Here is a 13599-nt window from a genome sequence, read left to right on the forward strand (position 1 = left end):
GAAATACGACATACAATAAATTTAGAATCCCCACGAACACAATCACACTCGTCAACTCTTTCCTCCTTGATTCTTGGCATTCCAAAGATTCTTACTTGGGCTGCACCCCGCTCCGGTGCTTCCAGTAGTACGGGCCCAATACTACTGTCCGCACCGCACCATAATACACTCCAAGTCCTCCTCTTCGGATTCCAGGTCTCAAGTACTCTATCATGCGTAGACCACTCTCTAATATATCTATCATAAGTCCCTCGCTGCTACCTACTCACTCTCAAGCATCTCATAGCAGCTCACCTCTCCCTAGACTAAGGCATCACAAATCAGGCCAATCTATTCCTAGTAGCAATGCCTAGCCTACTCTAGCATGCAGGTACAACATATCAATATTAATATCACATAATGTAAGGGTATTTTGGGAAATCACCGTTCGGGCGCGGGCTGATCGTACACACATCTCTTGCTCTGCGTCTTTTAAAAATCTTTTAATCTTTTGAAAATTACATCTCAATCCTCAGTTTGAGTCCAAATACGCCCGAAGGTGTACTCGAATCCCTCAAACCAAGGCTCTGATACCAAATTGTAACACTAAGAATTTAAAAATAATTTTTCGCATTTAATAAGGACAAACTTCATTTAATATTCATAAAAACATCATTGTTTGTAATTCATTTCATAACATATATAAAAAACCCCAAGATCACATAATATAAAAATCCCGCGTGTGTGCACTGATCAGGCCGGCGCCTTCCCGCGATCCTCACTAGTACCTGAAACAAATAACACCAACACTGTAAGCATAAAGCTTAGTGAGTTCCCCAAAATACCATATAATACATATTAGCCACTCGAGGCTATAACTCTGTGGGTCCGTGCACCCATACTCTGTGAACCCTCAGGTTCTAACTCTGTAACAAGCATAGCATAAATCACATAGAAGAATGCAGTGCAACACATAACATACATAGCATACAAATACTCTATCATATAACTCTGGTTACCTACTCAAGGTAAAGTATAGTGAGAAGACTCACCTCGCGTGTCTCGATATCTCACAACCTGGGAATCCCTCGTGCCCGATTCTCAGAGCTCTAATCCTCCTATAACATCATAATGTCCCTAGTTAACACTTTATATCTCTAATGTTGACTATCCCTAAGAAGTCAACACAGGTCCACTCTGGTCAACGGTCAACTTTGACCGGACTCGGCGAGTGCTAGGGCGACTCGGCGAGTCTACACGTTCTCACCAATTCTCTAAGATTCCCTTTCTACTCATCGAGTACCCCCTTAACTCGACGAGTTCCTCCTGGAAGAATCGCAGGGCCACCCCGACTCAACTCGCCGAGTCTGAAGAACAACTCGGCGAGTCCCAGTTAATCTTCAAGCTACTCGCCGAGTCTGTTCATCGGACTCGGCGAGTCCATGCCATGCAACCGCTCAAACTGCTTCCTAAGGTCAGATCTGCTCCGACAATTCACAGGTATGGCCTTCCTAAACTGGTTCATCACGTAAAGCCCTCATTTCGGTGCTTATAATACACCCCAAGACTCATAATTTACATTTTGACCTAAGGCATAAGGATTCCAATCCAAAACCTCCATTGATTCCCGAAATGCTCAGGCATGGGACATTCTGGACTTCTAAGGGTCCCAATATAGGGTTCCAATCGCTTGGGGGACTAAGGAAACACTCAATCTAGCCACAAAAGGGTTCAATAAACCCTAAATCCATATACACATCAACATAGAAGAATGCAACTCGAAAATATTACCTGAATAACGTTGCTCTGTGTCCCCAACTCCTCAGAATGTGGCTTCTCTTGTTGTTCCCTTAACCAAGCCTCCTCCTCCTTGCAAAATAACGCTTCCAAGATCAATAATGGTCTTCTACCTTGCTCCAGATGCTCACAATCGAATAAGGGTTTCTATCAGAGGACTAGGATGAACAATGACGGCCATAAGACCCCTTATATATGTCCCAAACCTGGACGGTTAGGGTTTCGCTAAACAGCGCAGACTCGCCGAGTCCATATCCGGACTCGTCGAGTCCAGTCGCGAACCCGCGACCAGATCCGCGATCCTACTCGGCGAGTCTGAGCTCCAACTCGCCGAGTCCCCTCTTAAAACACCCAAAAATCATAAATATAACGATACCTGGAATTCTGGGCTGTTACATTCTTAGCTAAAAATCAATATCAAACTCTAAGAATGATAGGTGTAACCGATTTTGGCTTCTAGGGGTGTCTATTTATAGTGTGGCAAGTGCTAGGGTTACATCCATGTAAACCATAATGCACCATGACTCTTCATCTTACTTAGGCTCCATGGGTTAACATCCATGGACTATCCATGTTGGCTTAGCCCACCGAAATAACCATGGATCATTGGCCAACACTACAAGAGTCACAGATTTACCAAATCAGTCTCCGTATATTTAATTAGTCTCTTTTGATCACCAAATTAATTCTTGATCAATACTAATTAAATAATATGATTTCATATTAAGATATTATACTTGTAATATATTAACAAATCACAACTAACCTTATTCTCAAAAATCCATCCTATCAATTTGCATTGATGAAGGCAACCCAAAAGGACCATGCTACTCTCGGGTCAAGTACATACCAATTGTAGTTATGGGCTTAGACACTAAATCCAACAGTGCAAGGGCAAGAAAAACGCATGTGAATGTCGTGGGTGTCATATAGTTGATGAAAGTGATGGTTTTCAAATTCTTTTCCGTTGTCACATTGAAAGGTTTTAATTTCGGTTGTGAATTGAGTTTTTACATAGGAACGAAATTGTACAAATTTGGAAAACACATGTAACATCTTGTTTGGGATCATACTGTGATTCAGGGCCGAGGGCCGAAAGTAGATTGCGTAAAGGCTTTTGGGCCTTAAAGAGGTGATGTTTAGATCTTTTGGAAGGAGGTAATGATGGTTATGAGATATAAACCTTTGAATTGTGTTTTGGAGTCAAAGGGTAAAACAGAAAAAGTCATAGGTCGGGTTCTTGCATGAAATATGGATTTTTGTTCAAGAATTTTTTTAGTCTAAGATATTTAGGTAATATTGTAGAGCTCTTGAATACCTTTCCATGGATATAAAGATCTTCGAAAACGAAGTTGGCATGAAGAAGTTATAACCGTTCGAAGTTAGGGTGGTTTTGGGTTGAGCTGCATATGCTGGGCATACTAGGGCATCCCTAGTACGTTGGGTGTAAATTGAGTATGTTGGACGTACGTGATCAGTGCCCAAACCCTATTTTCGTGGTTCGAGCACGATTTAAGCTCCTTAACTCCCCCTAAACTCATTCCATTCTCAACATCCACCTCTTTAACACCCTCTCTTGTAACCCTAACCCTAGATTGATCCTTTTGAGCAAAAAGAATGTACTTTTAAGTGCTTTGGAGTGTTCTTGGTTCACCTTGGAGAAGAAGGAACTCATTAAATAAGTGTTGGTTGCATTAGAGCTTGTAGATCCAGACTTTGTTTACCTTGATCTTTCTTTTAGAGGTATAAAGTTTGAATCTTGAAGATGAAATTGTTAGATCTAGCTAGTTTTTGGTGTTATGAGCTTTTGGTCACTTTAAGTGCATATAGTTTAGATCTTGAAATTTTGTGACCTTGTTATGGATAAAGTTGGAAACTTTATCTATCTAAACATCATTTTGATTTAGATCTGAAGGTTGGAGACCTGTACTTAATAAATTAAGTTGAAAAAGATGCACTTTTGGGTCCCTTTGAGACTTAAAGACTAGATCTTGTATGTTGGGACCATTTTACTGGATAAAGTTGGAAACTTTATCCATTATGGAGCTATTATGAACCATAAAAATGTATCTTGGCCCTTCTATCCTCTCCATACAAGAATTGTGATGTCTTATTGGGTTAAGAACTTAGGGTTTTGGACATTAAGCACTTTGTAGCCATGCAAAGTCATAAAGTTGGAAACTTTATGACTTAATACATCATTTTGGGCTTGGATTTAACTTTTGGACGTGCGGGCTTAATGGAATAAGCTCTTAATGGAGTTTTGGGATTGGGCTGAGTACACTGGGCGTACCTGGTGGTACGATCCACGTACGCGGTCAGCGCCCCACTTTTGGTCAACATTAGAGTACGTTGGGCGTACTCTCTTGGTACGTAGGGCATACTCCGATGGGAAGAAATATTGACTTTTGTACCTTGACCGTTGACTTTGACTTTGACCAGGGTTGACCAAGTTTGACCTAAGGGTATTTTGGTTAATTTGATTTATTGTTTGAGATTTTGGTTCCTGTTAATTGTATAGGTGACTGATAGAGATAACTTTTAGAGTAATCATCGGTGCAGTTATTCTTTCAGACTGTGAGGTGAGTTTTCTCTCTATATCAATGGGTCAAAGGCACCAATGCCAACCCATTACTTGTTATGTGGAATGCTAGTTGTCTATGTGATGCTTGGATGAAAGACCAGGATTTGGCCCTTGATAATTGTACGAAAGACTAGGATTTGGCCTCTGACAATTGTATGAAAGACCAGGATCTGGCCCCTAGCAGTTGTGTGAAAGACCAGGATCTGTCCCTGACACTTGTATGTAAGACCAGGATTTGTCCCCGGAATTGCAAGCAAAGACCATGGGGGTAGCCCATGACACTTGTATGTTTTGGTTTGTGGTATTTTGGGGAACTCACTAAGCTTTGTGCCTACGGTTTCATATTTATCGTTTCAGGTACTTCGATTCGAAAGGGAAGGGCTCGGCGTGACTGTAGAACATCCCACAGAGTTTTCCGCATTATCAATTATTGATATTACTCTGATGTTTAAATGATATATTCATTTTGATCGGTTTTGGAACAACTCGTTTGTATGATTTACTGTTTTAAAAATGAAAAAAATATACCTTGGATTTCCAGGACGTTACAACACCTCATATTTTTATCATAACGAATAAACCCAAACAAAGTGAGAGAATGGATCAAGGAATATGACATAATATTTAATACCACTGTGAATTTGTAATGGAGAAGTTCAAACATCCAAATGAATAACATGAAAAGGATAACTAGCAATAGTTTGAGATAAATTAAAAGACAAATGAACATGCTTGCCAAGTTGACACGCATGACAAAGTAAAGGTGAATCCTTTTTATTACATGCAATAATTTTTTTGGAAACTAAATGACTAAAGAGTTGAGATCCGAGATGATCACGTCTTTGATGCCAAATAGAAGAGCTAATATATAGAAACGCTTGAGGAGATGGGGTTGTCACGGGATATAGATCGCCCATGTTGTCACATCGAAGGAGGATTTGGTGGGTCCGGTAATCCTTCACAGAAAATCTAATCTCGTCAAATTCAATAGTGCATTTATTATCATGAGTAAATTGTCGTACAGAGATAAGATTTTTAATAATCTAAGGTGTAATAAGAACATTTTTTAATGATAAAGTGCGGTAAGTATTTTGGCTAAGAGTGTTTGTACTTGTGTGAGTGACATGAATATGAGATCCATTTCCTACTATAACTGAAAATTTATTGCACTTATCCCTAAAAGACTTTAGAATACCCGAGTCAGCATGAAGATGTGTTATTTTACCGGTATCCATGTACCAATCAGCATTGCCACGGTCTTGGAAATTCATGGTACTAAAATTTTGCGGAAGATTCATAGCTTGATTGGTTGTAGCAGGAAAATTAAACCACTATGAAGCATTGGGCTGCCCAGAAAATAATGCTTGTTGCTGTTGGGCTGATGGGACAGAAAAAAGGTTGTTGAGCTACTAGAACAGGAAAAGCCCATGGCCGATGTTGTCGTTTTTGCTGACTTTGACTGGGCATTGGGTCATTTGACTTGGTGCTGGAAGAAGACCAGCATGAATATTATTTCGTTGTTGTAGAGTCGAAGAAGGAAACATCGCCGTCTGAAAAAAGCAGGTTCCCCATCTGCTGCCATTAGTCACCGGAGGAAAAACAGCTCCGCCAGGTTGCTTCCGGCCATCGCCTCTACCACCTCTGTTACCACGTTGTCCACCCAGTGGCGGATCCAACCAGGAAGTTAACTGGGGTGCACACTCGAACCTTGACCGTTGACTAGTCAACCATTGACCGTAGAACTTCTAACCGATGGGATTAAACCCAAGAAACAACATCTAATATGCATACAACTTTGAAACACGAAAGAACATGGAAGAAGATGATCTTTTGTGCAGTAGTGCAGTCTTTTATTAATGATACACACTGCACACAATATTAGAGATGCCTGTTACATATATATACATAGTCCATTAATTGTCATTAACTCTTCCCAAACTTCACAACTGTTAAGAAAGACAAAGAAAAAAAAGAAGCTGAGAACGGAAGGAGATGGATTCAAAATCTACTGGGTACAACCAAACACTTATGTGGGGACCAACCATTACAAATATAACAATAATATTTATTTATTTATTTCTAAATCTATTCTGGTTGTAACTCACATCTAGGTGGGGATCATGCACCCCACTTCTTATGCATTGCCTCCGCCACTGCGTCCACCTCCTCTCCTACTGTTGTGACCGGTATGAGAATTAAAATTTCCACGATTTGAATTTTGATCCCGGAAATTATGATTGGCATTAAGAACAGTAGGGGAAGAAGATAAGTCAGAGTGAGGAACATGAACCAATCGATTTTGATTTTGAATCATGTATGGTTCTTCAAGGGTGAGGATGGATCACATCTCTATAAACGACTGGAATGGAGATCGGTGGCGAAGGGTAGTAGCAATAACATCGTACTTAGGGGACAGTCCGTTAGCATAGGTGACAAGATTTCTTTCCGTAACAAGGGCCTTGATGTTGGTGAGCAAGTCGGAAATAGCTTTGGTGCGAGAACAATACGCCATGATAGTGGAGTCACCGATAACTATATAGCGAAGCTCGTTATCAAGTTCCAACGCTTTTGCTTTTTTATTTTCTTGGAAAAGATCTTCAATGGTTTGCCAAACCTCATGAGCAGTAGAGTCCTTTTTCAAGTTCACTTGGAGAAGGGTTTGATATAACGTACCATATAACCATTGTTTGACAATACAATCCACTTTGCAGCATTCTTCATCAGTAGGTTTGTGATTTGTGCCATCGAGATGATCAAAGACGGAATACCCAATGTAATGGGTTTTAAAAAGCTCTCTCCACGAGTCGTAGTTCAACCGATCTAAATCCAAAAGACAAAATTGCAAAAATGGTTCATGTGGTATGCAATTTTTTGGGGTTTTAATCTAAACGGTGACTTTTTTGGTTTCGTAGTCCTTTTGGAGTGGTTTGTATGTGAAAATGGTCCCTCTGAAAATTGAAATGACTATAATACCCTTGGCGTATTTATTTTTCATTTTTCTTTCATTATTCTTGAAATTTAATATTTATTTATTTATTTTAACAATTAAAAAAATAAAAAAGGGCCCACCTCTCTCTCTCTCTCTCTCTCTCTCCAATTAATACGATAATACAAACCCAGATAGTGGGATGAACTGTATGAAGATCTGGGTTCAGATTCAACAAACATATAATACCCAAATAACATAAAATCAAAAGGGAAATCCATCACACCTACATTAAAACCTATCTCCAAACATGATTTTCTTTTAATAACATTTAAAGATACAATAATCAGATCCGAAATTTCAAAACAGCAAAATCACCATTTCTTCCTGCTATAATCAGATTCGAAATTTCCTCAAATGCATCAGCGATTGAAGAAAGAGAGGTCCTTGTTCCGGCGTCTTCAAAATCATCACCAACGCTATAATCCATCCTCTTGGAGTTGCTCCTGAGATCACACGATTTGACATAAGCAACAAAATGCAGTTTCCGAACCATCAATTGCAAAAACTAAACAAAAATCGTAAGAGAAATAGCAACAAGAAAAACACATTAGATTTTCTAGGTTTTTGTTTTTTTGAAATCACATACACTCATCAGATTCAACTTAAAACCTATATCCATCTTACAGATCAAATTCGAAAAAAGAGTAATTGAAATACAAATCCATCACCTTCAACTAATCAACCATCGACCCACCCAAATCCATCTATTAGACCATTTTCAGAAAAAATAAAGAAAAAAATAAACACTGGAAGAAGAAAGGATATAAAACTAATCAGTAGAGAGGAGAAGAAATCATATCTAGCTTCCTTTTCCTCCCGAGTTTTAATGGGGGAAGGAGAAACATCTAAGCACAAATGATGAAATCCTCTGAAAGCCTCTAATTTGTTTGTGACTTCAATTGATTCCGGCGATACCAATAGATTAGGAGAAACAACAAAGACAAAAATGATGGTGGTGGTGTCGTTTGCTTTCATTCTCCTGCACCAAATGAACGAAAGGAGTATGGCCGGTCAGCGGTAGTAGGAGCGGCGGTGGAAGCAAGAAGGGTGGAATCGTGAGTCAGTAGGGATGAAGCTTTCATTCTGTTTGTAGCACCACCGTAAATCAAGATTTGCGTGTAGTATCATCGGTGATTTGGGTGTCTTCCCTACTGGAAATCAGAGAAGATGAGCAGATGAGCGAAGAAGGGGAGATGAGTGGTGGGGATGTGAAGATGCAATAATAAATGGTATGTTCTTGATTTCACGAGAGAGAGAGAGAGAGAGAGAGGGGGCAGGTGGGTCCCATTTTTGATTTGATTTAACATTTATAATTAAATAAAAGAAAAAATATTTAAGTAAATGGAAAAAACAAATTAAAAGGGCAAAATAGTCTTTTCAAGATTATCATGGACCAATTCTAAAATGAAAGTAGCCCAAAAGGACTACGAAACCAAAAAAGTCACTGTTTGGACTAAAACCCCAAAAATTTGCATACCACAAGGACCATTTTTGCAATTTTGTGAATCCAAAATAAGGGGAAAATAGGATTTGATGTTGGTGATTCCATATATCTTGTCATTGGCTATTGAGAAGAAAATAATAGAAGAAGAGAGATAGGGGAAGATATCTACCGGAAGAGAAAAGCCAGAAGGATCGGTAGGGGTAGGGTTTAGAACAAAAGGTCTAACACCATGTTAATAATCTATTTTCCCATAAAAACTTTGATTGCCTTCTCACCATATAAATATAAAAGATACAAGAAATAACAGGAAAGTTAGGGTAGCTAGACTATACGAGCCATATGTACCTTTACAAAGAAATCAATCCAATACAACATAACTAAAAGGATATATAAAATATACGTCTAACAAATACAAAGTACATTTAATATAGTACAAGACTCCTTTTGTAGTTCTAAGCCTAAAACCATTTCACAATGCTTCCCTAGATCTCCATATATGATCATGGTTCTCAACTTTTAGAACAAATTACATGTATCAAGGATGCAAATCCTAAAACACCTATGTAATCCAAGTGCCACCCATAATGGTATTGAAATATGACATACTTTTGGTGAAGGACCAATGGCTCACTCGGTTTGGTTATATCATCGTTCTTATCTTCCAATTTGGTGAAGGCACGCTCTTGGTGACGAGACTTGAACTTTCGATCTCAATAAAAGAAGGCAAAATCTGATACTGCTGGGCTAGAAACTCTTTGGTTTTTATAGTTATTAACGTTTTGAACTTACAATTATTAAATGTAATAGAATGATATAAATTTAATGAACTTTTAATAAACGAAAAATCTATTGAAATTCAACATAATAATTTGAGTAGCAATTTAGACATCAAATTGCTTCCTTAGTTGAGTGTTTGCACAACTAGCAACCTGACCTTTAGCGACAGATTCTATTCGTAGGTATTCAGTAATGGCTTACTAAGGGATCAGTGACGAAACACACAAATATTTCAACCAAAATCCTTATAGAATTTTAGAGAGGTATTACCGAGCGATCTAAGACGGATTGGTAAGAATTTATTGAAAAAAGCTTTCCCTCGATAATCCGTTGCAAAATTAAAACCTCTTAGCGAGGGAACAACGTTCGATTTCTAAAAATTACACGACTCTTTTTTGTTGCCCTCGCCAATCGGTCGCAAAAAATCGAAGACACCTTTTTTTATTCCCCGCTTTTCTTTCTTTTTTCGTTCCCTCGTTTTATTTTCATTCCCCGCTTTTATTTTCCTACCCTCTGACCAAACTCTACACGATTTTCTCCCAAGCCCTAATCAAACCTTCGTCGACTCAAATCTCTCCTCCACTTGGAAAATCACCTCCACCACCGTCCACCTGCATCACCCCTCTTTGATGTATAGGAAAACCATAGAAATCATATCCTCATTGGCTTTTATCATGCCCGTCTACCTTCGTCGATGACTCGCCATTTCCATGCCAACGCCATTCGATCATTTGGATATCCTCTATCGTAAAGTCAAGCAAACCTAAATTAGTCTTCATCAGCTTCCCATACTGGTTTCTAGTAGTGTGTAAGTTTTATTTCCGTATACTTCTCTTTCATTTTTAGCACAAATCACAACTCGTTTTTCTAAGCTCTACCTTCCTTAACTCCTTAATTTTGTTTTTCCTAGGGTTTTCTCATTGTTTACAGACATTTTTTTTTCTATTAGAGTTTAAAGCCCTCGGTCTCTCTGGATGAATTTCTATGATTTTTTTTAATGTTTAGTCAATGATAATTTTCATATTGATTATTATCTAAACCCTAATTTCTACCTCCTGATGATTGTAATATTTTGGATTATATAAATTATCATATGGATTATGTTTTTGATATGAACTAATATGAATTTGGTATTGGGTGTAGACATTTGACAAGGGGCTCAGTTTCAAAACGACAACAATCATGATTTCCATAATGTCGTCTATACCTATTATCGGTATATTTTTTTTCCAATGCTCTTCTATTCTCTATTCCTATCTTCTTTGTAAGATCAATGTTTGAGTTTTATGTCAAGGATATAGCTATTGAGTTAGAGATTTGTTCATGTTGTGTGATATCTCAAGAGTTCGGTTCCTTGTTTTAGGATCCACTTATAAGTGTAGTTATGGAATCAAGCATTCATGTAGTGGATAATGGGAGGAAATGTATTCCAAGGAAAGGTATCAAATATTTATGTATTTTAAGAAATCATTGTTAGATAAAGCTATATATTGATGTTCCAAACATTCATAGTATATGCCTCTTTGGTATTTTTCTTATAAATTATTGTAATCATAATTTATAATACAATTTGCTTGGTTAGTGGTACACTATGATATGAGTATGAGCTCTATAATTGTTCTTAATGGACTCGTTTTTGCATTTCTTATTGAATTTCCATGAATAGTTTTGATAAGTTGTCTTTTGATTTGCATGAATAGTTTCGGTTGAAGAGTGTTTGCATGTTTCTAGGGGACAATGAAAATGACCTTTGATCAAACTGTCTGGGACATGTAAGTTCAATTTCTAATCCAATAGATTGTAATTAATTTTTTATGCCCTCATGATGTTTGATCTTATAATTGATTCCATACAGTAAAAGAGTAGAGTTAACAAGAAAGTTCTTAAAGTTCATTCAATGGAACATAAGGTAACTTTCTTTCTTTATTTCCCTTTTCCCTTTTTGTTTTTTTTAATCATTTACCTCACGTTATTAACATTTTAATCTTTGTTTTCGTTAGTTCTTGATGCTACTAATAATAAGACTTGGGGACCTCATGAATCTCTTCTTACTGATATTGCACTCACTCCAAGAAAATAGTAAAACACTTCTTTTTTTTTGTTAAATAATGAAAAATTAAATTCTTTTTGGTTCAAAAGAGTCATACCTTTCATTATGTATATGCAGTCATGAATACCAGATGATAATGTCTATAATTTGGAAGCGTGTTAATGATACTTGGAAAAATTGGCGCCTTGTGTACAAGTTTAGATTGGTCCATATGTAAACTCATATATAAATGATGTTCCTTTAAGTTAATTGTGAATTCTCTAAGTGTTGACCAGTGTTTGACTATTCTTGAATATTTGGTAGCAAACGAGCTAGAGCGTGTAATATATTTGATTAAGGAACATTCTTACTCGATAACAGTGAGTAAACATTTATTCCTTGAAAGTTATTGTAACTTTATCTTTAGATTATGGGTAAAACTTCTTTTAATTATTATTGTAATAATAATCAGCAGGTAATTGCAGTTATTATCACCAAATAGGACATTCCTCAAGTGATTGAAAAAACAGGACATTTTTTCAAGATCTCAAAGACTCAACAATTCGAAAAATGGTATTCATTTCTTGCATCTTTTTATTTATTAATTTTTTCCAATATGGAGGGCATTTTTGCCTTTTGCATAGACAAGAGATCGAGGCACCTCCTTTGAATCCTAAAAAAGGATTTACCTTTGGGATTTTGCTTTTTTTAATTTTTGGGTTAATTTTAGCCCACAATCTTATCTCTCGAGTTTTGGGATAAAAAGGGTAATATGGTAATTTGGCAAAGGAGATACGCCAATTCCTTCCATTACTTGTAATGCACCTTGTGTTTTGAGAACCGCCAACACAGAAGCTAACAGGGGAAGAAAGTTTTACACTTTTCACACACAGTGTTGCAAGTCCTTGATGTAAGCTAATTTTCTCTCCAAAAAGCATGTTTACAAATAAATATTTATCAAGTCATAAAGTCTTGTGGCTCAAGTCAATAATAAAAAAATTACAAGAAGTTAAGGAGAAGGCCGACGCCAACTAGAACAAGTAACTTCTTTACTTAATTTCTTTTCTCTTAAGTAGTGTTTGGTATGCATGAACCATAAAAGGAATGGAATAGTTCATTCCATAAGAATGAAAAAATGTTGTTTTTTTTTACCAAAGATGGAATGAGATTCCTTCCATTTTGTTACTTTTTAGGAATTCCTGAAACGAGTTATTTTTTTTTCCAAACATCATATAGAATGGAATGAAAATTTTCAATATAACCAAATTTTATGTATGTAATTTTTGAAAACCCAAATATTTTCATAAAAAAAGTCACTATAATTAAACATCTTGTTGGGTGGTATTTGTAAATCAAAAATTTTCATGGATAAAAGCTTTAAATATATTTGCATAATTTTAATTTATATCAACTTTCAGAGTTCTTGGGTGGTAGTGTTGATAAAGACAATTGCATGCAATCAGAAAATGACCTATGGCAAGATATAGAAACCATGAAGGTTAGTTCTGTAATTTCCTTCCTAATTAAAATTATTGCCTTTTTTTTAATAAATGCTAAAACTGTTGTTAATTTTGGTGTGGTTATGGTCCGTAATACTCAACACAAATATTCAAAGAATCAAATCGCAGAAAAGAAGACAATTTCTAAAGACCAATCTGCAAACATGGTATTTTCTTTCATATATTATTATTTACTTTTTTGTCGGAACCAGAATTCAATTCCATTCCAGTCCCGCATTTGATTTCAAATGAGTAGACATCAAGGACCCCAAATCTAGCAAAAATCAGGAAGAAATCAAGCAACCAAGTATCCTTACATTGCAGTAAAAAGTAAGTAGAACTTGGTTCGCTTAATTCCATGGGATTAAATAGGAATTGGAATCCAATTCCATTATGATCCTTCTTTCGGACACAAAATATCAAGTATTGGAGAAGATGCATGTGGAAATGTAAAATATGATACATTAATTTTACTTCGATGTTTTGTTGTTTTTGGATGTT

The sequence above is a fragment of the Lactuca serriola genome, chromosome 9, assembly GCF_051521515.1.
Source record: "Lactuca serriola cultivar US96UC23 chromosome 9, Lser_US96UC23_V15, whole genome shotgun sequence".
Classification (NCBI taxonomy): Eukaryota; Viridiplantae; Streptophyta; class Magnoliopsida; order Asterales; family Asteraceae; genus Lactuca; species Lactuca serriola.